Genomic DNA, 20,783 nt, shown 5'->3' on the forward strand with positions numbered 1-20,783 from the left:
GGTACGGACCCTGCATCGGAAGGGACAGAGGGCACTTAGGTGATAGCTCATCAGAGGGGTACGAACCCTACATCGGAAGGGACAGAGGGCACTTAGGGGAGAGCTCATCAGAAGGGTACGCACCCTACATCGGAAGGGACAGAGGGCACTTAGGGGAGAACTCACCAGAAGGGTACGGACCCTGCATCGGAAGGGACAGAGGGCACTTAGGTGATAGCTCATCGGAAGGGTACGGACCCTGCATCGGAAGAGACAGAGGGCACTTAGGGGAGAGCTCATCAGAAGGGTACGCACCCTACATCGGAAGGGACAGAGGGCACTTAGGGGAGAACTCACCAGAAGGGTACGGACCCTGCATCGGAAGGGACAGAGGGCACTTAGGGGAGAACTCACCAGAAGGGTACGGACCCTGCATCGGAAGGGACAGAGGGCACTTAGGGGAGAGCTCATCAGAAGGGTACGCACCCTACATCGGAAGGGACAGAGGGCACTTAGGGGAGAACTCACCAGAAGGGTACGGACCCTGCATCGGAAGGGACAGAGGGCACTTAGGTGATAGCTCATCGGAAGGGTACGGACCCTGCATCGGAAGGGACAGAGGGCACTTAGGGGAGAGCTCATCAGAAGGGGTACGGACCCTGAATCGGAAGGGACAGAGGGCACTTAGGTGATAGCTCATCAGAGGGGTACGAACCCTACATCGGAAGGGACAGAGGGCTCTTAGGGGAGAGCTCATCAGAAGGGTACGCACCCTGCATCGGAAGGGACAGAGGGCACTTAGGGGAGAGCTCATCAGTGGGGTACGGACCCTGCATCGGAAGGGACAGAGGGCACTTAGGGGAGAGCTCATCAGAGGGGTACGGACCCTGCATCGGAAGGGACAGAGGGCACTTAGGTGATAGCTCATCAGAGGGGTACGAACCCTACATCGGAAGGGACAGAGGGCTCTTAGGGGAGAGCTCATCAGAAGGGTACGCACCCTGCATCGGAAGGGACAGAGGGCACTTAGGGGAGAGCTCATCAGAGGGGTACGGACCCTGCATCGGAAGGGACAGAGGGCACTTAGGTGAGAGCTCATCAGAAGGGTACGGACCCTGCATCGGAAGGGACAGAGGGCACTTAGGGAAGAGCTCATCAGAAGGGGTACGGACCCTGCATCGGAAGGGACAGAGGACACTTAGGTGAGAGCTCATCGGAAGGGACAGAGTGCACTTAGGGGAGAGCTCATCGGAAGGGTACGGACCCTGCATCGGAAGGGAGAGAGGGCACTTAGGGGAGAGCTCATCGGAAGGGTACGGACCCTGCATCGGAAGGGACAGAGGGCACTTAGGGGAGAGCTCATCAGAGGGGTACGGACCCTGCATCGGAAGGGACAGAGGGCACTTAGGGGAGAGCTCATCGGAAGGGTACGGACCCTGCATCAGAAGGGACAGAGGGCCCTTAGGGGAGAGCTCATCAGAGGGGTACGGACCCTGCATCGGAAGGGACAGAGGGCACTTAGGTGATAGCTCATCAGAGGGGTACGGACCCTGCATCGGGAGGGACAGAGGGCACTTGAGGGAGAGCTCATCAGAAGGGGTACGGACCCTGCATCGGAAGGGACAGAGGGCACTTAGGTGAGAGCTCATCAGAAGGGTACGGACCCTGCATCGGAAGGGACAGAGGGCACTTAGGGAAGAGCTCATCAGAAGGGGTACGGACCCTGCATCGGAAGGGACAGAGGGCACTTAGGTGAGAGCTCATCGGAAGGGACAGAGGGCACTTAGGGGAGAGCTCATCGGAAGGGTACGGACCCTGCATCGGAAGGGACAGAGGGCACTTAGGGGAGAGCTCATCGGAAGGGTACGGACCCTGCATCGGAAGGGACAGAGGGCACTTAGGTGAGAGCTCATCAGAAGGGTACGAACCCTACATCGGAAGGGACAGAGGGCACTTAGGGGAGAGCTCATCAGTGGGGTACGGACCCTGCATCGGAAGGGACAGAGGGCACTTAGGGGAGAGCTCATCAGAGGGGTACGGACCCTGCATCGGAAGGGACAGAGGGCACTTAGGGGAGAGCTCATCAGAGGGGTACGAACCCTACATCGGTAGGGACAGAGGGCTCTTAGGGGAGAGCTCATCGGAAGGGTACGGACCCTGCATCGGAAGGGACAGAGGGCACTTAAGGGAGAGCTCATCAGAAGGGTACGCACCCTGCATCGGAGGGACAGAGGGCACTTAGGGGAGAGCTCATCAGAGGGGTACGGACCCTGCATCGGAAGGGACAGAGGGCACTTAGGTGAGAGCTCATCAGAAGGGTACGGACCCTGCATCGGAAGGGACAGAGGGCACTTAGGGAAGAGCTCATCAGAAGGGGTACGGACCCTGCATCGGAAGGGACAGAGGGCACTTAGGGGAGAGCTCATCGGAAGGGTACGGACCCTGCCTCGGAAGGGACAGAGGGCACTTAGGGGAGAGCTCATCAGAGGGGTACGGACCCTGCATCGGGAGGGACAGAGGGCACTTGAGGGAGAGCTCATCAGAAGGGGTACGGACCCTGCATCGGAAGGGACAGAGGGCACTTAGGGGAGAGCTCATCAGTGTGTTACGGACCCTGCATCGGAAGGGACAGAGGGCACTTAGGTGATAGCTCATCAGAGGGGTACGGACCCTGCCTCGGATGGGACGAAGGGCACTTAGGGGAGAGCTCATCAGAGGGGTACAGACCCTGCATCGGAAGGGACGAAGGGCACTTAAGGGAGAGCTCATCAGTGGGGTACGGACCCTGCAACGGAAGGGACGAAGGGCACTCAAGGGAGAGCTCATCAGAGGGGTACGGACCCTGCATCGGGAGGGACAGAGGGCACTTAGGGGAGAGCTCATCAGTGGGGTACGGACCCTGCATCAGAAGGGACAGAGGGCACTTAGGGGAGAGCTCATCAGTGGGGTAAAGACCCTGCATTGGAAGGGACAGAGGGCACTTAAGGGAGAGCTCATCAGAGGGGTCCGGACCCTGAATCGGAAGGGACAGAGGGCTCTTAGGGGAGAGCTCATCAGAGGGGTACGGACCCTGCATCGGAAGGGACAGAGGGCACTTAGGGGAGAGCTCACCAGAAGGGTACGGACCCTGCATCGGAAGGGACAGAGGGCACTTAGGGGAGAGCTCACCAGAAGGGTACGGACCCTGAATCGGAAGGGACAGAGGGCACTTAGGGGACAGCTCATCGGAAGGGTACGGACCCTGCATCGGGAGGGACAGAGGGCACTTAGGGGAGAGCTCATCAGTGGGGTACGGACCCTGCATCGGAAGGGACAGAGGGCACTTGAGGGAGAGCTCATCAGAAGGGGTACGGACCCTGCATCGGAAGGGACAGAGGGCACTTGAGGGAGAGTTCATCAGAAGGGGTACGGACCCTGAATCGGAAGGGACAGAGGGCACTTAGGGGAGAGCTCACCAGTGGGGTACGGACCCTGCATCGGAAGGGACAGAGGGCACTTAGGGGAGAGCTCATGAGAATGGTACGCACCCTGCATCGGAAGGGACAGAGGGCACTTAGGGGAGAGCTCATGAGAAGGGTACGCACCCTGCATCGGAAGGGACAGAGGGCACTTAGGGGAGAGCTCATGAGAAGGGTACGCACCCTGCATCGGAAGGGACAGAGGGCACTTAGGGGAGAGCTCATCAGAAGGGGTACGAACCCTACATCGGAAGGGACAGAGGGCACTTAGGGGAGAGCTCATGAGAAGGGTACGCACCCTGCATCGGGAGGGACAGAGGGCACTTAGGGGAGAGCTCATGAGAAGGGTACGCACCCTGCATCGGGAGGGACAGAGGGCGCTTAGGGGAGAGCTCATCGGAAGGGTACGCACCCTGCATCGGAAGGGACAGAGGGCACTTAGGGGAGAGCTCATCAGAAGGGTACGGACCCTGCCTCGGAAGGGACAGAGGGCACTTAGGGGAGAACTCACCAGAAGGGTACGGACCCTGAATCGGAAGGGACAGAGGGCACTTAGGGGACAGCTCATCGGAGGGGTACGGACCCTGCATCGGAAGGGACAGGGGGCACTTAGGGGAGAACTCACCAGAAGGGTACGGACCCTGCATTGGAAGGGACAGAGGGCACTTAGGGGAGTGCTCATCAGAGGGGTACGGACCCTGCATCGGAAGGGAGAGAGGGCACTTAGGGGACAGCTCATCGGAGGGGTACGGACCCTGCATCGGAAGGGACAGAGGGCACTTAGGGGAGAGCTCATCAGAGGGGTACAGACCCTGCATCGGAAGGGACAGAGGGCACCTAGGGGAGAGCTCATCAGAAGGGGTACGGACCCTACATCGGAAGGGACAGAGGGCACTTAGGGGAGAGCTCATCAGAGGGGTACGGACCCTACATCGGAAGGGACAGAGGGCACTTAGGTGAGAGCTCATCAGAGGGGTACAGACCCTGCATCGGAAGGGACAGAGGGCACTTAGGGGAGAGCTCATCGGAAGGGACAGAGGGCACTTAGGTGATAGCTCATCAGAGGGGTACGGACCCTGCATCGGGAGGGACAGAGGGCACTTAGGGGAGAGCTCATCAGAAGGGTACGCACCCTGCATCGGAAGGGACAGAGGGCACTTAGGTGATAGCTCATCAGAGGGGTACGGACCCTGCATCGGGAGGGACAGAGGGCACTTAGGGAAGAGCTCATCAGAAGGGGTACGGACCCTGCATCGGAAGGGACAGAGGGCTCTTAGGGGAGAGCTCATCAGAAGGGGTACGGACCCTGCATCGGAAGGGACAGAGGGCACTTAGGTGAGAGCTCATCGGAAGGGACAGAGGGCACTTAGGGGAGAGCTCATCAGAGGGGTACGGACCCTGAATCGGAAGGGACAGAGGGCACTTAGGGGAGAGCTCATGAGAAGGGGTATGGACCCTGAATCGGAAGGGACAGAGGGCACTTAGGGGAGAGCTCATGAGAAGGGTACGCACCCTGCATCGGAAGGGACAGAGGGCACTTAGGGGAGAGCTCATCAGTGGGGTACAGACCCTGCATCGGAAGGGACAGAGGGCACTTAAGGGAGAGCTCATCAGAGGGGTACGGACCCTGCATCGGGAGGGACAGAGGGCACTTAGGGGAGAGCTCATCAGAGGGGTACGGACCCTGCATCGGAAGGGACAGAGGGCACTTAAGGGAGAGCTCATCAGAAGGGACAGAGGGCACTTAGGGGAGAGCTCATGAGAAGGGTACGCACCCTGCATTGGAAGGGACAGAGGGCACTTAGGGGAGAGCTCATCAGAGGGGTACGGACCCTGCATCGGAAGGGACAGAGGGCACTTAGGGGAGAGCTCATCAGAGGGGTACGGACCCTGCATCGGAAGGGACAGAGGGCACTTAGGGGAGAGCTCATCAGAGGGGTACGGACCCTGCATCGGAAGGGACAGAGGGCACTTAGGGAAGAGCTCATCAGACGGGTACGGACCCTGCATCGGAAGGGACAGAGGGCACTTAGGGGAGAGCTCATGAGAAGGGTACGCACCCTGCATCGGAAGGGACAGAGGGCACTTAGGGGAGAGCTCATCAGAGGGGTACGGACCCTGCCTCGGAAGGGACAGAGGGCACTTAGGGGAGAGCTCATCAGAGGGGTACGGACCCTGCATCGGAAGGGACAGAGGGCACTTAGGGGAGAGCTCATCAGAGGGGTACGGACCCTGCATCGGAAGGGACAGAGGGCACTTAGGGAAGAGCTCATCAGAAGGGGTACGGACCCTGCATCGGAAGGGACAGAGGGCACTTAGGGGAGAGCTCATCAGAGGGGTACGGACCCTGCATCGGAAGGGACAGAGGGCACTTAGGTGAGAGCTCATCAGAAGGGTACGGACCCTGCATCGGAAGGGACAGAGGGCACTTAGGGAAGAGCTCATCAGAAGGGGTACGGACCCTGCATCGGAAGGGACAGAGGACACTTAGGTGAGAGCTCATCGGAAGGGACAGAGTGCACTTAGGGGAGAGCTCATCGGAAGGGTACGGACCCTGCATCGGAAGGGAGAGAGGGCACTTAGGGGAGAGCTCATCGGAAGGGTACGGACCCTGCATCGGAAGGGACAGAGGGCACTTAGGGGAGAGCTCATCAGAGGGGTACGGACCCTGCATCGGAAGGGACAGAGGGCACTTAGGGGAGAGCTCATCGGAAGGGTACGGACCCTGCATCGGAAGGGACAGAGGGCCCTTAGGAGAGAGCTCATCAGAGGGGTACGGACCCTGCATCGGAAGGGACAGAGGGCACTTAGGTGATAGCTCATCAGAGGGGTACGGACCCTGCATCGGGAGGGACAGAGGGCACTTGAGGGAGAGCTCATCAGAAGGGGTACGGACCCTGCATCGGAAGGGACAGAGGGCACTTAGGTGAGAGCTCATCAGAAGGGTACGGACCCTGCATCGGAAGGGACAGAGGGCACTTAGGGAAGAGCTCATCAGAAGGGGTACGGACCCTGCATCGGAAGGGACAGAGGGCACTTAGGTGAGAGCTCATCGGAAGGGACAGAGGGCACTTAGGGGAGAGCTCATCGGAAGGGTACGGACCCTGCATCGGAAGGGACAGAGGGCACTTAGGGGAGAGCTCATCGGAAGGGTACGGACCCTGCATCGGAAGGGACAGAGGGCACTTAGGTGAGAGCTCATCAGAAGGGTACGAACCCTACATCGGAAGGGACAGAGGGCACTTAGGGGAGAGCTCATCAGTGGGGTACGGACCCTGCATCGGAAGGGACAGAGGGCACTTAGGGGAGAGCTCATCAGAGGGGTACGGACCCTGCATCGGAAGGGACAGAGGGCACTTAGGGGAGAGCTCATCAGAGGGGTACGAACCCTACATCGGAAGGGACAGAGGGCTCTTAGGGGAGAGCTCATCGGAAGGGTACGGACCCTGCATCGGAAGGGACAGAGGGCACTTAAGGGAGAGCTCATCAGAGGGGTACGCACCCTGCATCGGAAGGGACAGAGGGCACTTAGGGGAGAGCTCATCAGAGGGGTACGGACCCTGCATCGGAAGGGACAGAGGGCACTTAGGTGAGAGCTCATCAGAAGGGTACGGACCCTGCATCGGAAGGGACAGAGGGCACTTAGGGAAGAGCTCATCAGAAGGGGTACGGACCCTGCATCGGAAGGGACAGAGGGCACTTAGGGGAGAGCTCATCGGAAGGGTACGGACCCTGCCTCGGAAGGGACAGAGGGCACTTAGGGGAGAGCTCATCAGAGGGGTACGGACCCTGCATCGGGAGGGACAGAGGGCACTTGAGGGAGAGCTCATCAGAAGGGGTACGGACCCTGCATCGGAAGGGACAGAGGGCACTTAGGGGAGAGCTCATCAGTGTGTTACGGACCCTGCATCGGAAGGGACAGAGGGCACTTAGGTGATAGCTCATCAGAGGGGTACGGACCCTGCCTCGGAAGGGACGAAGGGCACTTAGGGGAGAGCTCATCAGAGGGGTACAGACCCTGCATCGGAAGGGACGAAGGGCACTTAAGGGAGAGCTCATCAGTGGGGTACGGACCCTGCAACGGAAGGGACGAAGGGCTCTCAAGGGAGAGCTCATCAGAGGGGTACGGACCCTGCATCGGGAGGGACAGAGGGCACTTAGGGGAGAGCTCATCAGTGGGGTACGGACCCTGCATCAGAAGGGACAGAGGGCACTTAGGGGAGAGCTCATCAGTGGGGTAAAGACCATGCATTGGAAGGGACAGAGGGCACTTAAGGGAGAGCTCATCAGAGGGGTCCGGACCCTGAATCGGAAGGGACAGAGGGCTCTTAGGGGAGAGCTCATCAGAGGGGTACGGACCCTGCATCGGAAGGGACAGAGGGCACTTAGGGGAGAGCTCACCAGAAGGGTACGGACCCTGCATCGGAAGGGACAGAGGGCACTTAGGGGAGAGCTCACCAGAAGGGTACGGACCCTGAATCGGAAGGGACAGAGGGCACTTAGGGGACAGCTCATCGGAAGGGTACGGACCCTGCATCGGGAGGGACAGAGGGCACTTAGGGGAGAGCTCATCAGTGGGGTACGGACCCTGCATCGGAAGGGACAGAGGGCACTTGAGGGAGAGCTCATCAGAAGGGGTACGGACCCTGCATCGGAAGGGACAGAGGGCACTTGAGGGAGAGTTCATCAGAAGGGGTACGGACCCTGAATCGGAAGGGACAGAGGGCACTTAGGGGAGAGCTCACCAGTGGGGTACGGACCCTGCATCGGAAGGGACAGAGGGCACTTAGGGGAGAGCTCATGAGAATGGTACGCACCCTGCATCGGAAGGGACAGAGGGCACTTAGGGGAGAGCTCATGAGAAGGGTACGCACCCTGCATCGGAAGGGACAGAGGGCACTTAGGGGAGAGCTCATCAGAAGGGTACGGACCCTACATCGGAAGGGACAGAGGGCACTTAGGTGAGAGCTCATCAGAAGGGTACGGACCCTGCATCGGAAGGGACAGAGGGCACTTAGGGGAGAGCTCATGAGAAGGGTACGCACCCTGCATCGGAAGGGACAGAGGGCACTTAGGGGAGAGCTCATGAGAAGGGTACGCACCCTGCATCGGAAGGGACAGAGGGCACTTAGGGGAGAGCTCATCAGAAGGGGTACGAACCCTACATCGGAAGGGACAGAGGGCACTTAGGGGAGAGCTCATGAGAAGGGTACGCACCCTGCATCGGGAGGGACAGAGGGCACTTAGGGGAGAGCTCATGAGAAGGGTACGCACCCTGCATCGGGAGGGACAGAGGGCACTTAGGGGAGAGCTCATCGGAAGGGTACGCACCCTGCATCGGAAGGGACAGAGGGCACTTAGGGGAGAGCTCATCAGAAGGGTACGGACCCTGCCTCGGAAGGGACAGAGGGCACTTAGGGGAGAACTCACCAGAAGGGTACGGACCCTGAATCGGAAGGGACAGAGGGCACTTAGGGGACAGCTCATCGGAGGGGTACGGACCCTGCATCGGAAGGGACAGGGGGCACTTAGGGGAGAACTCACCAGAAGGGTACGGACCCTGCATTGGAAGGGACAGAGGGCACTTAGGGGAGTGCTCATCAGAGGGGTACGGACCCTGCATCGGAAGGGACAGAGGGCACTTAGGGGACAGCTCATCGGAGGGGTACGGACCCTGCATCGGAAGGGACAGAGGGCACTTAGGGGAGAGCTCATCAGAGGGGTACAGACCCTGCATCGGAAGGGACAGAGGGCACCTAGGGGAGAGCTCATCAGATGGGGTACGGACCCTACATCGGAAGGGACAGAGGGCACTTAGGGGAGAGCTCATCAGAGGGGTACGGACCCTACATCGGAAGGGACAGAGGGCACTTAGGTGAGAGCTCATCAGAGGGGTACAGACCCTGCATCGGAAGGGACAGAGGGCACTTAGGGGAGAGCTCATCGGAAGGGACAGAGGGCACTTAGGTGATAGCTCATCAGAGGGGTACGGACCCTGCATCGGGAGGGACAGAGGACACTTAGGGAAGAGCTCATCAGAAGGGGTACGGACCCTGCATCGGAAGGGACAGAGGGCTCTTAGGGGAGAGCTCATCAGAAGGGGTACGGACCCTGCATCGGAAGGGACAGAGGGCACTTAGGTGAGAGCTCATCGGAAGGGACAGAGGGCACTTAGGGGAGAGCTCATCAGAGGGGTACGGACCCTGAATCGGAAGGGACAGAGGGCACTTAGGGGAGAGCTCATGAGAAGGGGTACGGACCCTGAATCGGAAGGGACAGAGGGCACTTAGGGGAGAGCTCATGAGAAGGGTACGCACCCTGCATCGGAAGGGACAGAGGGCACTTAGGGGAGAGCTCATCAGTGGGGTACAGACCCTGCATCGGAAGGGACAGAGGGCACTTAAGGGAGAGCTCATCAGAGGGGTACGGACCCTGCATCGGGAGGGACAGAGGGCACTTAGGGGAGAGCTCATCAGAGGGGTACGGACCCTGCATCGGAAGGGACAGAGGGCACTTAAGGGAGAGCTCATCAGAAGGGACAGAGGGCACTTAGGGGAGAGCTCATGAGAAGGGTACGCACCCTGCATCGGAAGGGACAGAGGGCACTTAGGGGAGAGCTCATCAGAGGGGTACGGACCCTGCATCGGAAGGGACAGAGGGCACTTAGGGGAGAGCTCATCAGAGGGGTACGGACCCTGCATCGGAAGGGACAGAGGGCACTTAGGGGAGAGCTCATCAGAGGGGTACGGACCCTGCATCGGAAGGGACAGAGGGCACTTAGGGAAGAGCTCATCAGACGGGTACGGACCCTGCATCGGAAGGGACAGAGGGCACTTAGGGGAGAGCTCATGAGAAGGGTACGCACCCTGCATCGGAAGGGACAGAGGGCACTTAGGGGAGAGCTCATCAGAGGGGTACGGACCCTGCATCGGAAGGGACAGAGGGCACGTAGGGGAGAGCTCATCAGAGGGGTACGGACCCTGAATCGGAAGGGACAGAGGGCACTTAAGGGAGAGCTCATCAGAAGGGTACGGACCCTACATCGGAAGGGACAGAGGGCACTTAGGGGACAGCTCATCAGAGGGGTACGGACCCTGCATTGGAAGGAACAGAGGGCACATAGGGGAGAGCTCATCAGAGGGGTACGGACCCTGCATTGGAAGGAACAGAGGGCACATAGGGGAGAGCTCACCAGAGGGGTACGGACCCTGCATCGCATTTTATACTAGAATGATGCTGGTTCAATAGATGCTTATTGAAAATATCCCCATAGTTGATTCCGAATATCGCTCTGAGACGTGAGCACGAGTGACTGAATGAAAAGTACTGTCCTGTTTTCACGATCCCTGATGGTTCAATGGTTGTAATGTTCGATAGTTTCCAGAAACTATTCGCCCTTTGTAAGGTTAGGGAGCTTATGGTGGCACCGTAAGGTAGCTGGTGTAACGGCTAACATCCTTTGGGGGTGTCTAGAATCAGTATGAACACCAATCCCTTAGTTTATGTTGTCAAAATGCATTTGTATCATTAGGAACTACACACCAGAAGACTGTTGCGCTAATGGATGGAAACCAATGAGTACTTACCTTCTGTGAGACACCTTCAGACAGTCTGGGCTGTGTAGTCCATTGTATGGTGCACGCTGAGGCCTTTAGAGTGAGGTATATATATATATATATATAATGCAATTGACGTTCCACCCGGGAGGTCCACTAGAGGGACAAAGTTATAAATTGTGCTAAAATGAAAAGTGGTTGCTACTATACTCACCACATTGCCGGACTTTCCTTTGATAAAGGTCATGTGACCAGAACACGTTAGGACTGCCTTTGCAGCTTGAAGAATAAAGCTATAGACCAATGCACCTGTGAGTGCGACTCATTTTCTTTCAATTGAAGGAGCCTGTTTCATATAGAAAGAAAATGAGTCGCACTCACGGGTGCATTGGTCTATAGCTGTATTCTTCAATGTGCAACGGCAGTCCTGACGCGTTCCGGTCGCGTGACCTTAATCAAAGGAAAGTCCGGCCATCTGGTGAGTATAGTAGCAACCACTTTTCATTTTACATATCACTTCGGGCTCCTTGTACCGTGTGCTTGTGTCACCAGGAGTCACTTCGGGCTCCCTGTCCACGTGCTTGTGTCACCAGGAGTCACTTTGGGCTCCTTGTACCGTGTGCTTGTGTCACCAGGAGGCACCTGTGTCACCAGGAGTCACTTCGGGCTCCTTGTACCGTGTGCTTGTGTCACCAGGAGTCACTTCGGGCTCCTTGTACCGTGTGCTTGTGTCACCAGGAGTCACTTCGGGCTCCCTGTCCACGTGCTTGTGTCACCAGGAGTCACTTTGGGCTCCTTGTACCGTGTGCTTGTGTCACCAGGAGTCACTTCGGGCTCCTTGTACCGTGTGCTTGTGTCACCAGGAGGCACCTGTGTCACCAGGAGTCACTTCGGGCTCCTTGTACCGTGTGCTTGTGTCACCAGGAGCCACTTCGGTCTCCTTGAACCATGTGCTTGTGTCACCAGGAGTCACTTCGGGCTCCTTGTACCGTGTGCTTGTGTCACCAGGAGTCACTTCGGGCTCCTTGTACCGTGTGCTTGTGTCACCAGGAGTCACTTCGGGCTCCTTGTACCACGTGCTTGTATCACCAGGAGTCACTTCGGGCTCCTTGTACCGTGTGCTTGTGTCACCAGGAGTCACTTCGGGCGCCTTGTACCGTGTGCTTGTGTCACCAGGAGCCACTTCAGGCTCCAGGAGTCACTTCGGGCTCCTTGTACTGTGTGCTTGTGTCACCAGGAGTCACTTCGGGCTCCAGGAGTCACTTCGGGCTCCTTGTACCGTGTGCTGGTGTCACCAGGAGTCACTTCAGGCTCCAGGAGTCACTTCGGGCTCCTTGTACCGTGTGCTTGTGTCACCAGGAGTCACTTTGGGCTCCTTGCACCCTGTGTTTGTGTCACCAGGAGTCACTTCGGGCTCCTTGTACTGTGTGCTTGTGTCACCAGGAGTCACTTCGGGCTCCTTGTACTGTGTGCTTGTGTCACCAGGAGTCACTTCAGGCTCCAGGAGAGTCACTTCGGGCTCCTTGTACCATGTGCTTGTGTCACCAGGAGTCACTTCGGGCTCCTTGTACCGTGTGCTTGTGTCACCAGGAGTCACTTCAGGCTCCAGGAGTCACTTCGGGCTCCTTGTACTGTGTGCTTGTGTCACCAGGAGTCACTTCGGGCTCCAGGAGTCACTTCGGGCTCCTTGTACCGTGTGCTTGTGTCACCAGGAGTCACTTTGGGCTCCTTGTACCATGTGCTTGTGTCACCAGGAGTCACTTCGGGCTCCTTGTACCGTGTGCTTGGTTCACCAGGAGTCACTTCAGGCTCCAGGAGTCACTTCGGGCTCCTTGTACTGTGTGCTTGTGTCACCAGGAGTCACTTCGGGCTCCAGGAGTCACTTCGGGCTCCTTGTACCGTGTGCTTGTGTCACCAGGAGTCACTTCGGGCTCCTTGCACCGTGTGCGTGACAGGAGGAGGCCTCATATCCACCGTGTGTCCCCTCGAGTCCAGGATCCTCGGTTTGTGTTTCCTGCCGCGGCCCCTCTCTCGCCCCCATAGGGGGGTGTTGACCCTGTCTGGGCACGAGTCTCACCCCCATCAGTGGCTCATTACAGCAATGAACGGCTGGGGAGGGGCTAACGTGTGAATCCCGGCGCAGCGCAGACACCTCGTGTGATCTAAGACAAATGTTTTATTAAAACCTTTTCCACCTGATCTGTGACCGACGAGCCCCGTCCAGGCCCGAGGCTTTACTAAGTGAGCTGAAAGGTTTATTTGAACCAGGGCAAAATAAGAGGCCCCCCACCTCTATCCCGGAGTGGTTTGGACTAATAGGCATATTGGCGCCAAAAAGTCCTTGCTGCCTTGGAAGAATAACCACTTATTGGCATTATCTTCCGGGAACCATATATAATAGAGGGACTGGACGGGCTGCTGCAACATAGACACTTGAGGTGCAGTTCTCTTCCAGGGGATCCTCATCAATAGTCATAAGCATTAGAATATTCCCGCCCATGCGCGGGACCCCGGAAACACTATATTATATGTCCCCACATATATATGTCCCCACATTACCTACTGGCGGTCGCCAGTAGGTATATATAGTTAGGATTTTTTCTCTATGGGATTTTTGAAAATTCTATGTCTAATAACTTTGGCGTTTGTGGACGGAATTGGCTGAAATTTTCAGGAAAATGGCACGTTTTGTTTCTGAGCAGCCCCTGAAAATTGGGGGGGGGGTTCGTCCAGGGGGGGTCGAGAAAAAAGGGGGGTCCCAAAACGTGTTTTTAACATTGAGTTTTCCATAGGGCGGTTGGCCTCACTTTTAGCCCGAACGGCTGAATGGATTTGCACGAAACTTGGCAAAATTGTAGGGACTGGTAGCCCGATGTGCCTTTTGTAGGTCTCAATATATGTGCTACAGTGGATTTTGAGAAATTAACGTTCAAAAAAAGATATATATCTGTAACAGCGGACCGGGCAGCGCTCCGGTTCGCGGACTTTACGCGCAACAGAGCTTTGTGAAGCGAAGCTGATTGGTTCTCCGGCGTCTGTAAACATTCCAAACATTCCGTAGCGGCCGCCATCTTGTCTCTCGGTAGGATCGAGAGACAAGAGGAGGCCAAAGCGAAGGGGCAAATGACCATAAGGGGGCATAGTAGATCCTCGCTGACCCCCTAGGTTTGATGTGGAGGTTTTAAAAGGGCCCCGCGGGGCAAAAAAAATAAATAATAATAATCGAACGGCTGAATGGATTTGCACGAAACTTGGTAAAATATTAGGGACTGGTAGCCCGATGTGCCTTTGCTAGGTCTCAATATATGTGCTCCAGTGGATTTTGAGAAATTAACGTTCAAAAAAAGATATATATCTGTAACAGCGCTCCGCTTCGCGTACTTTTCGCGTTACGGAGCTTTGCGAAGCTGATTGGTTCTCCGGCGTCTGTAAACATTCCAAACAGTCCGTAGCGGCCGCCATCTTGTCTCTCGGTAGGATCGAGAGACAAGAGGAGGCCAAAGCGAAGGGGCAAATGACCATAAGGGGGCATAGTAGATCCTTCCTGACCTCTTAGGTTTGATGTACCATTTTGCCAAGTTTGGTGTAATTCCGTTCAGCCATTCAGGCTGTAGACGTATGTAAATGTCCTATGGAAAATTGCATGGGGAAAACACATTTGAAAGTGTTGAAATTTAGAACCAATTAAAATGTTACTTTGGTTTTGTATTTGTGTGTGATGAAAGTTAATTGGTTATGTATATATCTCAAATGAGAGGAAACCACAGCCATTTTGTGATACTACTGTCTGAGGTACATTTGTGAGGAATTTTTGGTGGTGAATTTCTGGTGTTTGATTTACACAGTACTAACACTTCTCCTACTTTTAAAAAGGTGAGTTGTTAATTTGTAAGGGGAACTATGTTGTACACTTGAAGATAATTTGAAAAATGTTTTCTGTTATTTATTTGCAGTCCTTCTGTTATACTAAATACTTGATAAAGTTAGTTTTATATTATGTATTACTAAAAACGATAAATGAAAGTGATTATTTTTTTCTGCAATTTACAGCAAGCAATTTCAAAATAAAATGGCTCACAATGAAGAGACCGTGGCAATTTCTTTTGAATTGTCCACTACATTGATTGAAATTGACAGCACCAATAATGAAATATTGTCACAAGGAGGAGATGACTTGTATGATTTCATTAGATTGATTGAAATTGACAGCACCAATAATGAAATATTGTCACAAGGAGGAGATGACTTGAATGATTCCACTACATTGATTGAAATTGACAGCACCAATAATGAAATATTGTCACAAGGAGGAGATGACTTGAATGATTTTTTTGATCAATCTGTTGATGGCGAATTTATCGAATGTTTGGAGACCATAGAGTTACAAGAATCATCATTGCAGACTTTTAATGAGGAGATTCCAGATGAGATGATTGAAGAGGAAATTCCTGATGAGGACATGTTACTAGTTCTTTCAAATTTAGAAAATTCAGAAGAATAAATTTATATTTAGAAATCAAAAATTGTTTGAGACATTATTCATTTTTATTTTTAATTTATGAGGTTGTAGCGAAGTGATTGTAGTATAAAATGAGACTTATAGTATAGAGTGCAACATTTTTATGTTACATGGTAAGTTTACTCATATTTACTTCCCTTCTCCCACTATATTATCTCCAATGTGTATTTGACATCTCTTCTTCATCTCCGGCCTCGTTTCTCTCACTGTGTGTCTCCGATGCATCTTATCGCTGCTATTTTGTGTAATTACAGAAGAGAGTAAAATAAAATAGTTCGGAACGAGAAAAGGGGGCAAAGTAGAGTACCCCTCACCCCCTAGGCCTTCTCAGGCGGTCCCAAAAGGATCAGTTTCTGCTTTCCTGAGAGATTATGGTATGAGTTCCATATACCACAATAATTTGCATTACAACATGCAAGATATCTATCTCCTATTACCAACTTTTGGAGATATTCGCGCTAAGCGCGAATATCTCCAAAAACTAACACCTGCCCTGAGCAGTTCTTAGCCATGTTATCCAATGGGAGGTGGATAACATGGCTAAGAGCATTAGCTCGGTAATGCATGAATATCGCTGAGTTTTCAGCGATATTAATGCATTGCGGTCGTTTTTTATCGCATTTGCGATAAACCTTGATAATAGCAAGGTTTATCTTCGATAATTTCTGACGATGCTTAGCGGTAAAAAATTCGTTGGTAAGCATCGTTAGCGATAAATATCGCTTAACTTTGGTAATATGCACCAACGTCTGTTAACGTTCGATTCGAAGGAAATGAGGAAGTGTTGAAAAACATTGTTTGCGCCATCTTGCCTTTTTTGAAATGCCACACTTTTGTCGTGCACGGCAGCCATTTTAGATGCCTTGACCAGACCCACTCTCTGCACGCTGTCGATTCGTAGCATGGCTCCCCACCCTCGCAAGCATCTTCCCCAGGCACTGGTCACCCCCGCTCTCTGTGTTATGCATGGGCAATAAACCTCTCCCCATCTGCGCTGCTCTTCCCTGAGAATCACACTCTGTGCCCGCCCGACACCTCCCTTTCGCCCTATTCACTACCGCACCCTCTGACACTCCTCTTCCTCTGTGTCCGATTGTCCAGGCTATCAGCTAGCCCTGCAGATGTAGTTTATGGCCCCAGCTGTAAAGAATCACCCCTCTTCAAAGGAGTTATAGTAGATCAAGGCCCACACCCGATGAGATCCGTCACACCACACGTGTTCCTACTATCTGAAAACCATCCTGTATTGTGATTGGGGAGGGGACCGAGCCTGAAGCGGAAGATTCCAGGGATGACTCTTTGTACATCAAAGTTTTTACATTTATGTGTCACATTAAAAATATATAGCACTCCAACAAAGTAGTAGGATTATAAAACTTTAATAACTTATAAATATATACAACAAAACAAAAACAGTAAAAACATTTAAACAACGAAGAGACCGTGGCAATTTCTTTTGAATTATCCAATACATTTATTGAAATTGACAGCACCAATAATGAAATATTCTCACAAGGAGGAGATGACTTGAATGATTTTTTTGATCAATCTCTTGATGGCGAATTTATCGAATGTTTGGAGACCATAGAGTTACAAGAATCATCATTGCAGACTTTTCATGAGGAGATTCCTGATGAGGACATGTTACTAGTTCTTTCAAATTATGAAAATTCAGAAGATGTTGCCTGGGGGTGGGTCGTCAGTAGCGGTCTGTTGTGCGAATAGTTCCAAGGCAGCAGAACGCGCTGAAATCTAGATGGCACGAAGGTGATGTCTAGTAAGTTGCCGCCCAGCAAATAACGGCGTGGGGCGCCGCGGGGGTGAGTGAGTCCAGTAGGCACCACAGCTATTCTTACCGGCATTGCAGAATTACTGCTGGGGACAATGCCTGTGCTGTAGCAGGGTCACAGCAGAAACAAAAAGGATTCTGTTGAAGATGTTGTTGGTTTTCAATTTGAAAACAGTTCTGGTGTCAACTGCTATGCTAATGTAGTGGTTAATGTTTTGTTTTCTCTAGAAAATGTAAAAGAGGGGGAGGCAGTCCAAAGTTCTGGTAAAAGGGCAAAGGAAAGGATCGGTGGTTTGAACTATCAGTCAAAAAGGGGAGGGGGTGCAACAATTTTTCCTACCGGGTCACAGTGTGCTTTCACCGGAACTGAGGTTTGCAGGATTCTAGTAATTCAAAGTGAGGCTGGCGCCAGCATGGGAGCGCAGACGTCCCGCGGATACAGTTTCGTCACTCCACGGGCGATCATGGCAGTCATTCCCCATCGGGGGTGTCTGCGGGGGTCGGAGACTCCCGCGGCTCCTCTAGAATCTTCAAGGTCGTGGAGGACTACGGTGGTGGAGTCAACCAGTGACCGGGCCATTTCTTTATGCTGGGCCCGCTCTTGCCAGGTCGATCGCCATTTTGAGAGTTCGGTAGCTACTGGCGATCGCGGGGTCAAATGAGCGGACGGGCTCCACCCTGCCGGGCGAGACGTTGCAGCATCGCCACAGTGGAAGAACCCTTTTCCGGGCGCCTGGAGCGCTGAGGGTGCAGGTGGGAAGCCTCCACTGGGGAGGCGGGAGAGGCCTGTTCGCACCTTCTCTCCCTCCCAGTGCACCCCACGGCGTCTCGCTTGAGATTTGTTATGGCCGGACCAGGCGATGTGGACGAGGGGGGGGGGTCGGAGGCATGTGCAAGACATCCCCCCCAGTGTTGTCAAAGCCATTATTGAAGAAAGAAGAAATGTCCCGTCCGTCTTCGGGCCGGGCTTCCGGTGGATATCGGCCGGACGCCCCTTGCTCTGGCCCCATGAACGGGTTCCTTGGTTTATCGGCTGCAGCCGGATCCCATCGGCCCCGGCCGTTGGTGGCCGGACCGGTAGAGAATGTGGCGGGACTACCTGAAACTGTCAAGGGCCACCGCGGCCGGACTGGGAGAGAGAGGGGAGGGTCGAGGACACGGACATTCCCCCCCCTGCAACTCTCCAGCGTTGTCAATCCCCCTGGCCGGGTCCCGCTGGCCTCGGCCTCGGCCTCTCCTCCGGCTACACCCTACGTGATGATCTCCGAGGTGTGGCAGCAGGACCTGCCTTATATGTGTTGCTTCCGGCTGGGCGTAGCCGAAAACCTGTTGCCCTTTGGAAGTTTCTAGAATGGGGCGGATGTCTGCTGACTTCTATCTTTCCCAGTTTCCGTTATTTGGCCGTGGCAGGCGGTGGGACAGACACGTTTTGGGCAGTGAGGGGCGATGTTTTCAGGTTTCTTATTACGGGCTTACTTCTAACGTTTCTTGTTTCTAGGACAATAATAGGTTTTATCATTACGTATTGTTATCGTTTCTTTGTTTGTTATTTAATAAAAAGTTCATCAGTGGCCTACTGATTTTCGTTTTCCTATTCTTTTCTTTCCAGGTTGTTTCATGCTAAAGTTTCTGTTAACAGGATACAGTGATCACTTCGTTATTATTGCATATGTCCTTTTCACTAGGGGTGCTCTCTTGTTGGGCCAGATGACCTATCTCTAGTAAATGGTCCGGGTGAAACAGGTGCATCAATCAGTGGGGAGTAGATAGGCATGACAGATTACACCGGGGGAGAAAGGTCCGCATTACCTACACTTTCACTACTTGCAAAGATTTTCCTACGTTTATTTGCAAACAGGGAATACCTCCAAAAAGAACTAATTCCCAAACAGTCAATGTTCGGACAATCAATCAATCAATGAGGAATGAAATAGGTACGACGTGTTAAAGGCTTGCGTTACCTACCCTTCACTATCTGCAAAGGGAGAGAGAATATTCCTATTCTTCCTCGTTTGCAGGCAGAGAAGATCCTTAAGAGAACCAACTTCGAACAATTCAATGCTCGATTCAAACAATCAACAAGGGGTACTGTGAACACAAATGAACGCCGCTTATGTACATACACATTGCTATTTTCAACAGGTTGTTCCTAATGTTTCTATTTTAGCGAGGTCAAAAAGAGATCCCATTAGTGGCCTACTGATTTTGCTCGATTCCTTTTGTTTTTTTACACGATTTTTCGCTATCTGCAAAGACTAAACAGAGTATTGCGACTCTGTGCTTGTTTGTAAATAGAGAATGAACCAAAGAGAACAATCAATCAAATGGAGAGAGAAGCAGGCACGACGGATTACAACGGGGGCAAAGGCCTGCGTTAACTACCCTTCACTATCTGCAAAGAGAGAGTACTCCTAATAGAAATGAGGGGTGGGGGGCAGCATTCAAAGCAGATCAGTGTGCATAAACACGAAAATGTTTTTACTTACCACGTACTTGACATTCGACAGCTTATGATATTTGCTATTAAAAAACCATTGAAATTCACTGAAAAAACCATAGGTTATAGACCATATATAGTTAGGAATTAGCATTTACAAAACCTTGAAAATTCACTGAAAAAACCATAGGTTATAGACCATATATAGTTAGGAATTAGCATTTACAAAACCTTGAAAATTCACTGAAAAAACCATAGGTTAGAGACCATATATAGTTAGCTGGACATTTTATTGACATAAAACCAATGAAATTCCATATATAGTTAGTTGCACTAACTATATATCGCGCACCCGCAATCCACTGCTGATGATGTCACATATTACATCATTCATGACATGGTCAGTGACATCACTGATGACATCACTGATGACATCTCAAATGACATCACTGATGACATCACTGATGACATCTCATTTGACATCAATGACCACATCACTGATGATATCATTCATGTGACAATACAATGCATCTCCTCACATTTTAATATAACCTCTGTTTCACCCAGTGTTAAATACAGAGTATAATTTTTGAAACCATTGACACACCAATACTAGTTACTACATACGCACTCACTGATTGCTACGTCTACACACACCTTCACTCATTCACCCATACAATCATTCATACATACAATCACTCATCTTTACAACACTATCATATGCACTCATACACCTATACAGACACTCACAGTCTGCCACTCATCCATGGAGTTACTCACACACCTAGTCAGTCCTGTAAAGAATCAATGACACTTCCATTTTCTTGTCTATACAGTTAAACATAGAGCACCTTACATTTTCAAACATATACTAACACATACTTACCTTCTTATACAATCATTGATACAAGTACACATTGATCTGCACAGAGTCATACACCTCCCAGCCAGCCACACACACACTCAGTCTCCTATACAAATACTTGGACAATCAATCAATAACCCATATAGTTAGTCATATAGCTACTGATCAACACATGCAGCA

The 20,783-nt window shown here is 52.9% G+C and overlaps 1 protein-coding gene across 1 annotated transcript in view; it reads right to left on the bottom strand.

Moving 5' to 3' along the window:
* Window positions 1–20,783, bottom strand: part of LOC144761554 (extracellular calcium-sensing receptor-like) — a 193,066-nt gene that overhangs the window by 47,273 nt on the left and 125,010 nt on the right. The window lies entirely within an intron of this gene.

This window comes from Lissotriton helveticus, chromosome 6 (assembly GCF_964261635.1).
Source record: "Lissotriton helveticus chromosome 6, aLisHel1.1, whole genome shotgun sequence".
Lineage (NCBI taxonomy): Eukaryota > Metazoa > Chordata > Amphibia > Caudata > Salamandridae > Lissotriton > Lissotriton helveticus.